This window comes from Aquila chrysaetos, assembly GCF_900496995.4.
Source record: "Aquila chrysaetos chrysaetos chromosome W unlocalized genomic scaffold, bAquChr1.4 W_unloc_2, whole genome shotgun sequence".
Taxonomy (NCBI): domain Eukaryota; kingdom Metazoa; phylum Chordata; class Aves; order Accipitriformes; family Accipitridae; genus Aquila; species Aquila chrysaetos.
In genome coordinates, this window is record NW_024470322.1 from 3,331,267 (window position 1) to 3,344,689 (window position 13,423).

General features: G+C 45.1%; 1 protein-coding gene across 1 annotated transcript in view; it reads right to left on the bottom strand.

The window, feature by feature from the left end:
* Window positions 1–12,401, bottom strand: part of LOC121232966 (CDC42 small effector protein 2-like) — a 125,272-nt gene extending 112,871 nt beyond the window's left edge. Inside the window, exon 1 of the mRNA XM_041121539.1 lies at window positions 12,319–12,401. The gene's annotated coding sequence lies outside the window, so the exon portion shown is untranslated. The remainder of the gene's footprint in view (window positions 1–12,318) is intronic.
* Window positions 12,402–13,423: the final 1,022 nt, after the last annotated feature.

Here is a 13,423-nt window from a genome sequence, read left to right on the forward strand (position 1 = left end):
GTAAGCCAGAATATACCAGGGAAGATCAGAAGCTTATGACAGATTTAGGAGGGTCATATAATGAAGAAGGATGGGCTCATACCCCACAGGGAAAGCTAATTATTCCCTCTTGCTTATTATGTCATTTGATACGGGAGGAACATAGGAAAAGACATTGGGGAACAGACGCTCTGTATAATCATTTGATAAGAGAAATTGTGGCTAGAAATTTATACACCACGGTGAGACAGGTGACTCAACAGTGTGATCTTTGCCTCCAGACTAATCCTAAGAATACCCCCAAGCCGGAAATGGGCTAGATTGGAAAAAAGCAATAAGCCTGGACAACAATGGCAAATTGATTTCACAGAACTTCCAAGAAAAGGGGGGTATCGATATTTACTAGTATTAACTGATACCTTCTCAGGTTGGCCAGAAGCATTCCCAACAAGAACGGCTAAAGCTCGGGAGGTAACTAAAATACTGGTGCAAGAGATAATACCACGCTTTGGGGTTCCAGCAACCATCTCCTCTGACAGAGGACCACATTTTGTCTCAAAAATAGTACAACAAATTAGCTGCCATTTGGGTATAGATTGGCAGCTTCATACTCCATATCACCCCCAGTCGAGTGGTCAAGTGGAAAAAATGAACCACTTAATCAAACAGCAAATTGTGAAATTAGGACAAGAAGCAAATTTGACATGGCCTCAGTCTCTCCCTTTAGCCCTCTTGCGTATATGAACAAGACCTAGGGCGAGGGAAGGACTGAGCCCCTTTGAAATTTTGTATGGACGACCCTATTAAATACTGAAAGGGGTGTCTGTGCAAGCTGGGGACGAAATTGTGACCTCTTACATGGTAGCATTGAGTAAGCAGCTCAATAAAATCAGGAAGCATGTAGCTGGGACTCGAGGGAGAGGTTTGGATGGACCTATACATAATATACAACCTGGGGATTATGTATATGTAAAGTCTCTTACAGAAAAAACCCTGGAGCCACAGTGGGAAGGACCATTCCAAGTACTACTCACCTCCTTTACTGCAATCAGAATCAAGGAACAGGACGCTTGGATTCATCACACCAGAGTGAAAAAGACACCCAAAACTCCATGGAAAGTCACCACAAAACCTGATGGACATTTAGTTTTTACGCGGTAATATGGGGAGTTGTGGGGACTCTGTGTAAGGCGTGGGATGAAAACCTGTTTGTCAGATATAACCAGGAGCTAGCAAAGGATATTAATGTATCAAGCTGTTGGATGTGTACCTTAATACCCAGACAAGGAGAAACCTTCCCGTTTATTGGTGTCCCCCTCAGAACAAACAGCACTAAAACACTATTGAATAGAACTGCCAACTATACTTGTTTATATGGAAATGGTTCCAGAACTATAGTGAAGTATAAACTTGATCTGGATAACAGAGACCCACATAATAATGATCAATACAATTGGTCTTAGAGATTAAAAGACATAGAAAGAAGCAGAGGGGGAGACCCCGTAATGATGCGCCCCAAAACTTCTAGTTTTCTTGGGACACTGAATGGAACTTCCTTTCGATGTAATGAATCACACTCTACAGGGATAGCTAATACAGGATGGGGAAATCTAACAGGGAGTTGTTATCTTCCTCCTCCTCGGGAGCCGTCCAATTGTAATCTCCCTGACGGGCGTTGGTACCTTTGTGCAAACGGGAAGGTACATAAGAATTTACCTATCGATTGGTGGGGAGAATGCACAGAGGGAATAATAATCCCACAAACACTCCCTATCTTAGGAAAATTACAGGGAATTTTCCGATCCCCATGGCACCACACAAGGACTAAAAGAACCTCTAACCCTCTTATAGAACGAGGCACCACATTCCACAGTGTGGTACGATGACTTTTCCCAATGCTTGGAGTATCTGAATTGGAAAAAACAATAATCAATGTATCAGCGGTGGTCGAGACTTTAGCCAATTCTACTGCTGACGCTCTAGGCAAAGATAACGATACAAAATCGCCTTGCATTAGATATGTTAACCACAAAGGAAGGGGAGGTGTGCATATGAGACGGGGAACCAAAAGAACCTTAGTAGATATATGAATGTAGATAGGAATTGTTTAATAATTATCTAGCTTATAATGAAGTTAAAGAAATTTCAATAGAGGTAGACGTGGCCCAAAAGGATGAGAAGTGGTGCTTAACGTTTGCATTGTTGGCCCAAGAGGATGAGAAGTGGTGCTTAACGTTTGCATTGTTGAGGCTGACTGGGACAGGAGATAGTCCCTGATAAGAAGCAGCGGTGACTCCAAGAACCAGCCAAGACCGACCTTGTGATTTGGACAAATGCCAAGAGACAACTGAGTCTGCGCAAGGACAGAAGGTTAAGAGTTCACCGTGAAGAAGACATACAGCCTTCATCTTCACAACCACCAGACGACCACCATAAGGAGGCACTACGCAAGCACAGTTGAGAGAAGACTATGGAAATGACTTCCTAGAGCTAATTTTAATATGAAGCAGGGATAGGTAATGCCTATGTATAGGCGTATTGCGAAACTCTATATATATGTAACACTTGACTGTATAAATTTAAAGTGAACCGCCAAGTCAGACGCGCACGACTTTGGTGGGACTACCCCCCGTGCTGCCCAGCGCTGAATAAACATACCTACTTTACAGTCTCACTGACTGTGGAGTCTGTTTCCACACGTCAGTTTGGCAAGCCAGCCAGGAGACTCTCTGCTCGGCTGCGGGACCGACTGCGGAGTGGACGCCCCTCGGCACGCCCCGAGAATCAAAGCTGTTGTGCTTATTTAAATGAAAGACAGCAAGTAGAGACAGATATTGGAAAGATTTGGGAAATTTCTAAGGAGTTACATCTTATCACTATGGATGACACATCATGGGGATTTTCTGAGGTATGGGAAAAACTAACTTCCTGGTTGCCAAATTTAACATGGCTAAAACAACTGTTTGTGACAGCAATAGTAATCATTTTTCTGCTCATAATCCTTTGTACAACAATTCGATGCAGCTTATGGTGTTTCCAAAGCACAGGGGATTCTTACAGCGAATGGAAAAAGAATCAGTTGCGACGAAAACTCGAGTCCAACAAATATTTTGAGAGAATGCTAAATAAGGAAACAATGCATTAGAAGTACTAGAGTTGGATATAGTAAAAGAATTTACTATTTTCTAGAAAAGGGGGGACTGAAAGGGGAGCCAAAGGAACCTTAGTAGATATAGTAGATATATGGATGTAGATAAGAACTGTTTAATAATTATCTAACTTATAATGAAGTTAAAGAAATTTCAGTAGAGGTAGACATGGCCCAAGAGGATAAGAAGTGATGCTTAATGTTTGCATTGTTGGCCCAAGGGGATGAGAAGTGATGCTTAATGTTTGCATTGTTGAGGCTGACTGGGGCAGGAGATAGTCCCTGATAAGAAGCAGCAGTCGACCCCAAAAACCAGCCAAGACCGGCCTTGTGACTTTTTGGAACTAATTTTAATATGAAGCAGGGATAGATCATGCCTCTGTATAGGCGTATTGCGAAACTCCATGTATATGTAACACTTGACTGTATAAATTTGAAGCGAACTGCCGAGTCGGGCACGCACGACTTTTGGTGGGACTACCCCCCGTGCTGCCCAGCGCTGAATAAACATACCTAACTTTACAATCTCACTGATTGTAGAGTCTGTTTCTGCACGTCAGTGGCATGGAATATCCCTTTGGCCAATTTGGATCAGCTGTCCTGGCTGTATCTCCTCCCAGTCTCTTGCTTACCCCTAGCCTACTTGCCGGGGTAAGATAAAGCCTTGATGCTGTGCAAATGCTGTTCAACAATAGCCAAAACACTGGTGTATTTAGCCACAAATGCAAAACACAGCACCATACGGGCTGCTTTGGGGAAAGTTAACTCCATCCCAGGTAGACCTAGTTCACCTAGTACAATCTCCACCACAATTCCAAATCATTTGCATCATGCTCAGGTCCTACACTATCCAATACATCCTCATTAGCCACCACCCTCCTCCCTGTCCTTTGACATATACACAAATATAATTCCCTTATTCTATGGGCCATCCCCCAAATGTCCACAAAAATCCATTAATTTCATTTAGTCCATGACTTGGGCTCCATCTGTTACAGTGGTCATTCAGGACAGGAGAGGCGGTGTGTTGTGTTGCTGGGTACCAAAACCAGCTCATGTTGGGTCATCACTATGCTTGTCCCATTTCTTGCAAGGCTCATTCTCCATTGGTTTGGGTGGTTCCTTCTGTAGTACTTCCTATAACATCCAACTCAAATCATGGGTTATTTTCCTCCAAGGTTAAATCTCCTTTAGTACACACTGGACTTCCCCATCCTCCTGCTGTAGGAGACACTTTTAACTCCCCAAAACAAAGATTGAGAGAAGCAGCCTGAGGGAAGCACGAACAATGGTGAGAGACAAAACTTGGTAAAGATAAGGGGAGAGGGGAGCAGATGCCCTCAGAGCCTTTCTGAGAAATGTCTCAAACACAAGTACCCTGAACTGAATAATGCAGGCCTTGTGCTCAGTGGACTGATAAGGCTACCCATGTGGGAGGAATAGCAAAGGATGCGGCTGGAGGAGGAAGCCCTGTGGAGACAGGACAGTTCTGCTCTGGTGCAACTTGTGAAGCTTGTTATGCTAACGAAGATTATGGAGATCACACTAAACATATGTGACTACAGCACTTGTCTCTCAACCCAAATCATGCTACATGTCACCTGGGGGAAGGGAGGGAGAACCTGAAATGAAACTGCCACCGTAGCAGGAGGGCAGGTCGTACTGATAAGGAGGAACATAAAGGGGGAAGATAGGTGCCATTGAAAAGGAGGAAAAAGGGGGAATCCGCAGAAGAGTGCTCTTACAAACCAGAAACCCCCTGTTGGCTGGACCAACGCTGGAACCAGGATCGGTGATCTCTTCATCTCTCTCCCTCTCTCCCTCTGTTTCTCTTTTCTCTTAGAGTTGTTAAGTAACACAAAGCGTACCTTACAACTTGCCATAATTTGTTATATACCTAACCAATTATCTGAAAACCTAGTTTAAGATGTATATTAATCACTGTGGGGATCTAATAAATGTTTGTATACAGACCTTGAGAGTTGTCTCACCTTAGTCCACGCTGCTGGGGATTTGCGAATCCGAGTCACTCACCCTCCTCTTCTGAGTGGGTCATGACACCTTTGCCCTTAAATTGTGCAGAGCACATTCAATTTCAATTAAGTAAGTGAACTAACTACTCTTTTGCCCTTGCTCCAACTTCCTGAATTAATTACATTGAAAATTAAATAGTCATACAAAAGTTACGCAAATATGGTGTATAAATCTAAAAACTTACTTCCTTACACACTTTCAGGAAGCTAAAACCATTAAAATCTTGCACAGAAGACAGTCCATGAAACAAATATGAAAACCATACAGTACAAAACCAAGGCAATAGAAAAGACATTTCGGATTTTAAAGATACACTGGCTTTACTATAGTGGTATCCAGAAACAAACACAACCATAAATGCAGTCTGCTAACATTTTAGGCTAGCACTTCTGGCAACAAGACTGTATTGCAGAAATGCGGGAGAAGCTTTCAGTGCCAGAAATGAATGGAATAAGGGTTTCCTCAATAAACTCTACTTGTCTGTTAGTATAAAAGCATTTCTCTCCCAAAATTCACTACCATTTTTACACTATCTCCAGAAGAGAGAAGAAAGTTTTTTCCACCTTCCCCCCCCACCCCGATACTCTAGACCTTCAGTGAATGAAGTGATATGTACTGATACTAGAATGGAAAAGTGTACTGGTTTTGGCTGGGATAGAGTTAATTATCTTCATAGTAGCACATGGTGATATGTTTTGGATTTGTGACCAAAACAGTGTTGATAACACACACATGTATTAGCTACTGCTGAACAGTGCTTACACAGCATCAAGGCCTCCTCTTTCTCATGCTGCCCCACCAGTGAGTAGGCTGTGGGAATGCACAAGAAGCTGGGAGGGGGGGACAGGTGGGACAGCTGACCCTGTTACAATACAAGGAAAAATCAGTTTGAAAGTATGGAGAGAGACTTTTTACCAGGGCCTGTAGCAACAGGACAAGGGGTAACAGTTTAAAACTGAAAGAGGGTAGATTTAGATTGGAAATAAGGAAGAAATTCTTTACAACGAGGAGGGTAAGACACTGGAACAGGCTACCCAAAGAAGTTGTGGATGCACCACTGCTGGAAGTGTTCAAGATCAGGTTCAACAGGGCTTTGAATCATTCTACAGTTCTATGACAGCAACCCCTATTCCCCTGTGCTGCTGGGGGGCAAGCAGGGAGTAGATCAGTCAGGAGTGAACTTGAGCCTAGGGAAGGGGGGGAGGAAAAGGTGTTATTTTCTTTTTGTCCCCCCAATTGGCAATCAATTAAATTAATTTTCCCCAAATCGAGTCTAATTTGCCTGTGACTAATTGGTAAGTGATCTCCCTGTCTGTCTTGACCCAGGAGCTTTTTCATCCTATTTTCTCCCTCATCCTGTTGAGGAAGGGGAGTGTGTGAGCATCTGGGTGAGTCTCTGGCAGCTAGCCAAGGATAACCCACCACAACCCCTGTTGTGGTTTAACCCCAGCCAGCAACTAAACACCACGCAGCCGCTCACTCACTTCCCCCCCCCACCCAGTGGGATGGGGGAGAGAATCAGGAAAAAAAAAAGTAAAACTCATGGGTTGAGATAAGAATGGTTTAGTAGAACAGAAAAGAAGAAACTAATAATAATAATGATAACACTAATAAAATGACAATATTAATAATAAAAGGATTGGAATATACAAATGATGCACAATGCAATTGCTCACCACCCACCGACCAACACCCAGTTAGTCCCCGAGCGGCAATCCCCCCACCCCCACTCCCCCCAGTTTATATACTAGATGTGACATCACATGGTATGGAATACCCCTTTGGCCAGTTTGGGTCAGCTGCCCCTGGCTGTGTCCCCTCCCAACTTCTTGTGCCCCTCCAGCTTTCTTGCTGGCTGGGCATCAGAAGCTGAAAAATCCTTGACTTTAGCCTAAACACTACTTAGCAACAACTGAAAACATCAGTGTGTTATCAACATTCTTCTCATACCTAACTCAAAAACATAGCACTATCCCAGCTACTAGGAAGACAATTAACTCTATCCCAGCTGAAACCAGGACAACCCCATACACCCCACTGTGGTGGTGCATTTCTTTCCCCCTCTCCAGGCTGATTTACGAACTCAGGAAGGCTCACTAGGCCTTAGCATAAGTGTAATGAGTCGGGCAGTTAAGCGACCCTTGACTGTGCCAGGAATTCTTACACAGCTAAGACAGGGAGATATGCTGTGTGTCTCAAGGACTCCTGCTGCCTGGCAAAGGCAGGGGGACGGGAGCAGAGATAGCCTGTTCTCTCTCATAACAGCCTTGAGACATTACAATCGTCCCCTGACAATCTTGGAGCATCCCGTATCTATGTTTTGAGTTATTCTCCAACAGTCTCGGAATTTTCCAGCACAGCTGGGATTCTAGAAATTTGTTGATGACAAAAGTCAATCATCTCCTGAACCTATAAACAGCGGTACTAAGTGAGGCCCTTTGAGCTCTCCTGGACCGCACCAGGCTGTGACCAGCATCTCCCTCTGAGTGGGACACCTCTCAGAGCTCGCAAGCTGTCCAGTTTGCGAAAATCAGAGGTCTGTCGCCAAAAGCCAACACGACCTGGGCTGATTCTCTTCACTCCTTGAAGCTTGACCCTTCTCCCGTTGAGACAAATGCCGAAGCATTCGACGTGAATATTTTCACTGACCTCGAGGGGAATTTTTAACAGGTATACCTCTTTTCCACTCTCTTTTATTCTCTTTTACTCTCTTATATGTACTTCTCTTAGTGTCTTTATGCACACATGTGTACTAACCTGAATAGTCTATAGTAAGTTATAGCAAGTATATTATAAGATATAAGTTAATACTTTCAAATTTATACTTAAATTTCAGTCATGATTTTTATTCAACTGTGAATGAATTTTAGGCTTCTATTATATTCATAATCCCTTTAGATATAAACCGTTGACCAAGTCTGGGACTAGGAGTCGATCCAGCCGCACCTGGACTCCAACAGGAGTTTAGAAAGCAAGGGGGTCTTCTCTGAACCTCGTGACTCAACGGGAGGGTCTCCCTTACCCTTTCCCACATTTCCTTTTACCCTATTACGTTTTTGGTCCCTATATACATAAGTTTAGTTTGATTCTGATTTAATTTTCCTGTGTGCATTTCATCCATGTACTAAGTAATAGAGTGAACCTTGCCAGTGAATTCTGTGAAGTCGCACTTTTATACAAATTTCTATTAAATAATTTTTCTATTGCTAATACAGTTGGAGGTGATTCTTTAAGCAATCCAAACCCCTCTCTCATTTTTAAATTCCCCCCCTGCGACACACACCTTTGGGGGGTCAAAAAGTCTGGTATATAAACATCACAACCTCTTAAAGGTTTGCTCAAGTTACCAGGTATTACACTAACTGCTACCCAGTGGGCAATGAATTATAGCAGCAAATGCTGATTAACATTATTTCATCACCACAAACCATTACTCCTTCTAGAGATGTAAAACATAGTCAATTACACTTCTTGCTGGGGAGGAGAAAAAAAAAAAAACCAACATGTTTAACATTTCTTGTTTACTGCGACACCTCTGTATGTCCTGATCTGATTTCTTGTCACTACTCTGAGTAATGATTTAATCAGTGCAGTGAATGCTCTGATACCTAGGGGAAAAAAAAGCCACAAAAAATGCAGGAAGTCACTCAAAACAAACATACACACTGAATTTCTCTCCTTCCAGTTTCTAAAGCAACTTAACTGGTTTTGGACAGAAATAACCATGAAAGGACATTCAAAACATTTCTAACTCTTTTCCCTGTTGTAAAAAACTACCTTCTCCACAAGCTTTGCTCAAACTGCTATACTGCAAACCACCACAGAGCTGACATGCTCACAAGGTCACCATTACTAGCATGCTTCAAAATAATTTATTTTGCCTTGTTATATGATAGTTTAAGTTGTCACTAAACAGTTATCTAAAAGTTATACTAAAAGTTGTCAAAGATAACATACAATACAGCTGCAACATTTCTGGACTACAAACTAGTTTCAGTGTTCTTCATTCATCTGGTGTACAAATGAATTAAAATATTTCACAGACCATACACTACTTTTTTTTATATTTCCAATTTATGTATCTTTGGTATAGAGTTATATAAACTTCAGCAGGAAGTTTCTTCAATACAGCACAATTGATTCTATGCTTGGAAAGGAGACCACTCTTTCAACATGGAAAGTACATAGAAAAAAATCACCCACTAGTAAAAAAAAAAAAAAAAAAAAAAAAGTTAGTTATCCAGGCAAGTATATCCATATTGTAAGTTCTTACCCAAGCTAATAGGGGAAATTAAATTTGAGAGGACAATGTAAATATTCACACACAATTAGTTTTATGCCCATATGTGGTGGGTTGACCTCAGCTGGACACCAGGTGCCCATGGGTCAAGATAAGGACAGGGAGATCACTCGCCAATTGCCATCATGGGCAAAAAACAGACTCGACTTGGGGAAGATTCATTTAATTTATTGCCAATTAATTGTAAGAGAGTAGGATAGCAAGAAATAAAACTAAAAAACACCTTCCCCTCCACCCTTCCCTTCTTCACTCCCAACTCTTCTACCTCCTCCCCTCCCCAAGCAGCACAAGGGGAAATGGGGGTTGCAGTCAGTTCATAATGCTTTGTCTCTCTCTGCCACTCCTTCCTCTTCACACTCTTCCCTTGCTCCAGCATGGGGTCCCACCCACAGGAGACAGTTCTTCACAAACTGCTCCAACATGGGTCCTTTCCACAGGGTGCAGTCCTTCAGGAACAGACTGTTCCAGTGTGGGTCCCCCATGGAGTCACAGGTCCTGCCAGGAAGCCTGCTCCTGCATGGGTTCTCCATGGGCTGCAGCTTCCTTCAGGGCACATCCAACTGCTCTGGCCTGGGGTCCTCCACAGGCTGTAGGGTGACAGCCTGTGTCACCATGGTCTTCTCCACAGGCTACAGGGAACTCTCTGCTCCGACACCTGGAGTACTTTCTCCCCCTCCTTCTTTACCTTAGTGTCTGCAGGGCTGTTTCTCTCACCCCTCTCTCCCACAGCCACTGCACAGCTTTTTTTACCCTTTCTTAAATATGTTATCACAGAAGCACTACTTAAGTTGCCGATTGGCTCAGCTTTGGCCAGTGGTGGGTCCATTTCAGAACCAGCTTAAACTGTCTCTGACATGGGGGCAGCTCCTGATGTCTTCTCACAGAAGCCACCCCCCCCCCCCAAAAAAAAAAACAACCTTGCCATGTAAACCAAATACAACATACTAGAACTTATACACAGTAAAGGACCTCATTGCTTATTTGAATTGCTACTTAATAAGTCATAAGCATTTGCAAGATCACTTTCTGTAATTTCATCTTCAATATTCCCTCTCCCCCTCAAAAAACACACCAATCATTACAACAGAAATTCACTTATTTTATTGTCTTTCAAAATTGTATCTGTTTTGAGAAAGTGAAAAACGTACCTTTCAGAAACACATCCACACATCTCCACAGAACTAATATTAATCAGATGACCTAAGTAAATGTCAATAACTAAATGTGCCTTGAGTGCAAGAACACATTCTAACCCCAATTACTTCTTTCAACTGTAATACTAGTGTTACCTTATATTTACAAGAGTTCCTTATACACTGATTCAATTTTTAAAAAAAAAAAAAAAAAGACCACAATAAAACTCAGACCTTGAGCATTAGATAGGATCCTTCACACACAAAAAAAGAAATAGAACTAAAGCAACCCCCCCCAACTTTACAAACAAATTTCTTTTAGATTTTATTTTTTTTTAAGCAGTTAGTACAAGAAGGATATTTGGAATGGGTGTGAGAAAGGTATGTTCAGTGTTTTGTTTAAATTGCTAAGAAGTTTCTCATTTTGAAAAGTAAAAAAAAAATAAATTACTCCATCCAAGTTCAAAAACAAGATCAGAAGGCTTATGATCTATTTCACATCTGACTTCAGAGTTAGAAGTCCCAAAAACTGATGGGCCTATAAAAGATTTATAATTTTGATAAAAGCATAAAGTTACATATACTACATAACAGACTAAAAATTAAATGCTTAATCCAAGACAAGCCCCACATTTCAAACCACCTTGTTAAAATAAGAGTTTAGCTCTTTGGATACAAAATGAGTTTCACTGTTACATCCCCAATGGCCTTTAGACACTTGGTTTAATAGGTAGCTTCAAGGAATTTTTCTTCAGAGTGACATTCTGCATTTCACACCGTTGTACAATAAGCTATACCGTTATTTTAAAATGCGAGGGGGGGAGGTAACAAACACTCGTGCCTCTTGCTCGGGAGGGAGGCACCGCAGCATCCCCAGCAGGCCACCACACCCTGTGTTCAGCACAGGCCGTGCTCAGGGCCCCCGCACAGCCTTGACCTCCCATAGGTCTGCCACCGAGCAACCTGTTCAAAGCACCACTTGCCCTCCCTCAACACAGTCTGCTCTCACATCTACCTCCCCCCGGAAAAACAAAACAACACAAAAACTACCCCACCAACCCACCCACTAACATCCTAATTTTTATAATCTACCAGAAACACTGTTTCTTGCCTGCCTCTCTTTTTTTGGTTTGTTTGGGGTTTTTTTGTTGTTGTTGTTAAAGTATCAGAAGAAAACGGTTTTTAAAACGCCTCGAGAGCATCGCTCACCGCACTGTTGACAAAGAGCCTACCTGTTCTGAGGTTAAGTACCCCTGCAAGGGGGCTGTTCTCCTCACAACGCCTCACCCGGGCCTCGGCGGCCCTGCCGCCGCTCGCGGGGAGCTCGCCCAGCCCAGTCACAGGGCTGAGAGCTTGTAGTACGGAAGATACCGGTGGGCTCCTCGGCAAGGAGCCGCCGCCGGCAGGCTGGAGACTCCACAGGGAGAGGTTGCCGGGACTACCCCCTTGCTCCGGTCCGTGGGAGGGGGGAGGGGGGCTTGGGTTTCTGCCAGCTCCCCGCCCAGGGGAAGGGAGCAACCGGTTCCGGTGCCCGAGGCGCAGCCCAACTCGCTGCCGGCCGCAGGTACCTGCTCCACGGCACCCTGCCCAATCCGGCGCCAGCAGCACCCCTGATGGCGGGCAGGCCGGCGAGGCCGCTCCTCGGGCTCACGGGGGAAGGAGGGGGTGGTAAAACCGCCGACTGGGCTGGCGGGGGAACCCAAATCCCTGTCCCCGTCACTCACCGCTATCCGCAGTGGCAGTCTCTCCTTGTCCACCTCTCCTTGGTACCTTCTCCCCCTCCTTTCGGGAGTCCCGTGCCCCTTCTCCACGGTGCTAGGGAGGGGTGGAGGAGGATAGAGGCGAAATCAATGGAGGAGGCTGGTGATGGCCGGGTGGTCACACGCAACGGGCAGGAGCGGCGCTAGCCTCTCTTCGCCCTCCCGGCCGACTCTCCTACCGCAGCTGAGCACCAAACACTGCCTGCTGCCGCCGGCGAAGCGCCTTCCCCCCGCCGCGCTGCGAGCCCGGCCGGGAGGGTCTGGGGTGGGGAGGAGGTGAAAATGGCGACCTCAGTGGTGCTAGTGCGACGATGGGAACAGATCCACCAGGCCGGCTCACTCCACGCTACCGGCTGGGCTCAGCACGACGAGGAAGACAGCGAATAAATGAGACGCAAGCAGCAACTAAAGGAGTTGCTCTGTCCTGTCAGCCCTTATATACAACCCGCCCCTCCGCTGCCGCACTTTCAAACCGCCGCCGGACGTGGCTGCAGCGCCAGGGCCTGGTGAGGTAGCTGGCGCTGCAGCGCTCCCTGATGCCGCGCGCGGCACCACCGGGGAGCTGCAGGAGCCCCCCGGGGGTGGCTGGGTGGGGCAGCCACAGTGTCTGTGGGCCTCACGGCCCAGCAAGGTCCGGTGCGGCCTGGGGTATATCGTCGTTTTTGCGGCCCCTCGCTGCCAGCCCGGGGCGGCGGGGTGAGTCAGTGGGCGGCGGTGGGGCAGCCAGTGGGAGCAGGCCTGGCAGCTCCTCCCTAGCTGTGGTCTGTTATGTGGGGTATGTTCCTCCTACACGGCTCTCATCACCATGGGCCCTGGTCAGCAAGGCACTCCTAGAGCTTCCTGACATCTGCCCCATCCTGTATTAAAAGTGTTTTCTAAAATCATCTTAACAGGGCATTTGAACCACCTAGGAAATCGGACTTTGGCTGGTGCCATGTGCGGTCCTGGGGACAAACTCTCCCTGTCCACCAGAGAGCTTTCTCTGTCCAGCCAGGAGGAGAATCCTTCTCCCTGAGTAGGATTCCTCTCCTTTCCTTTCAGGTCCATGAAGTTAGGGAGCTGGATGAAG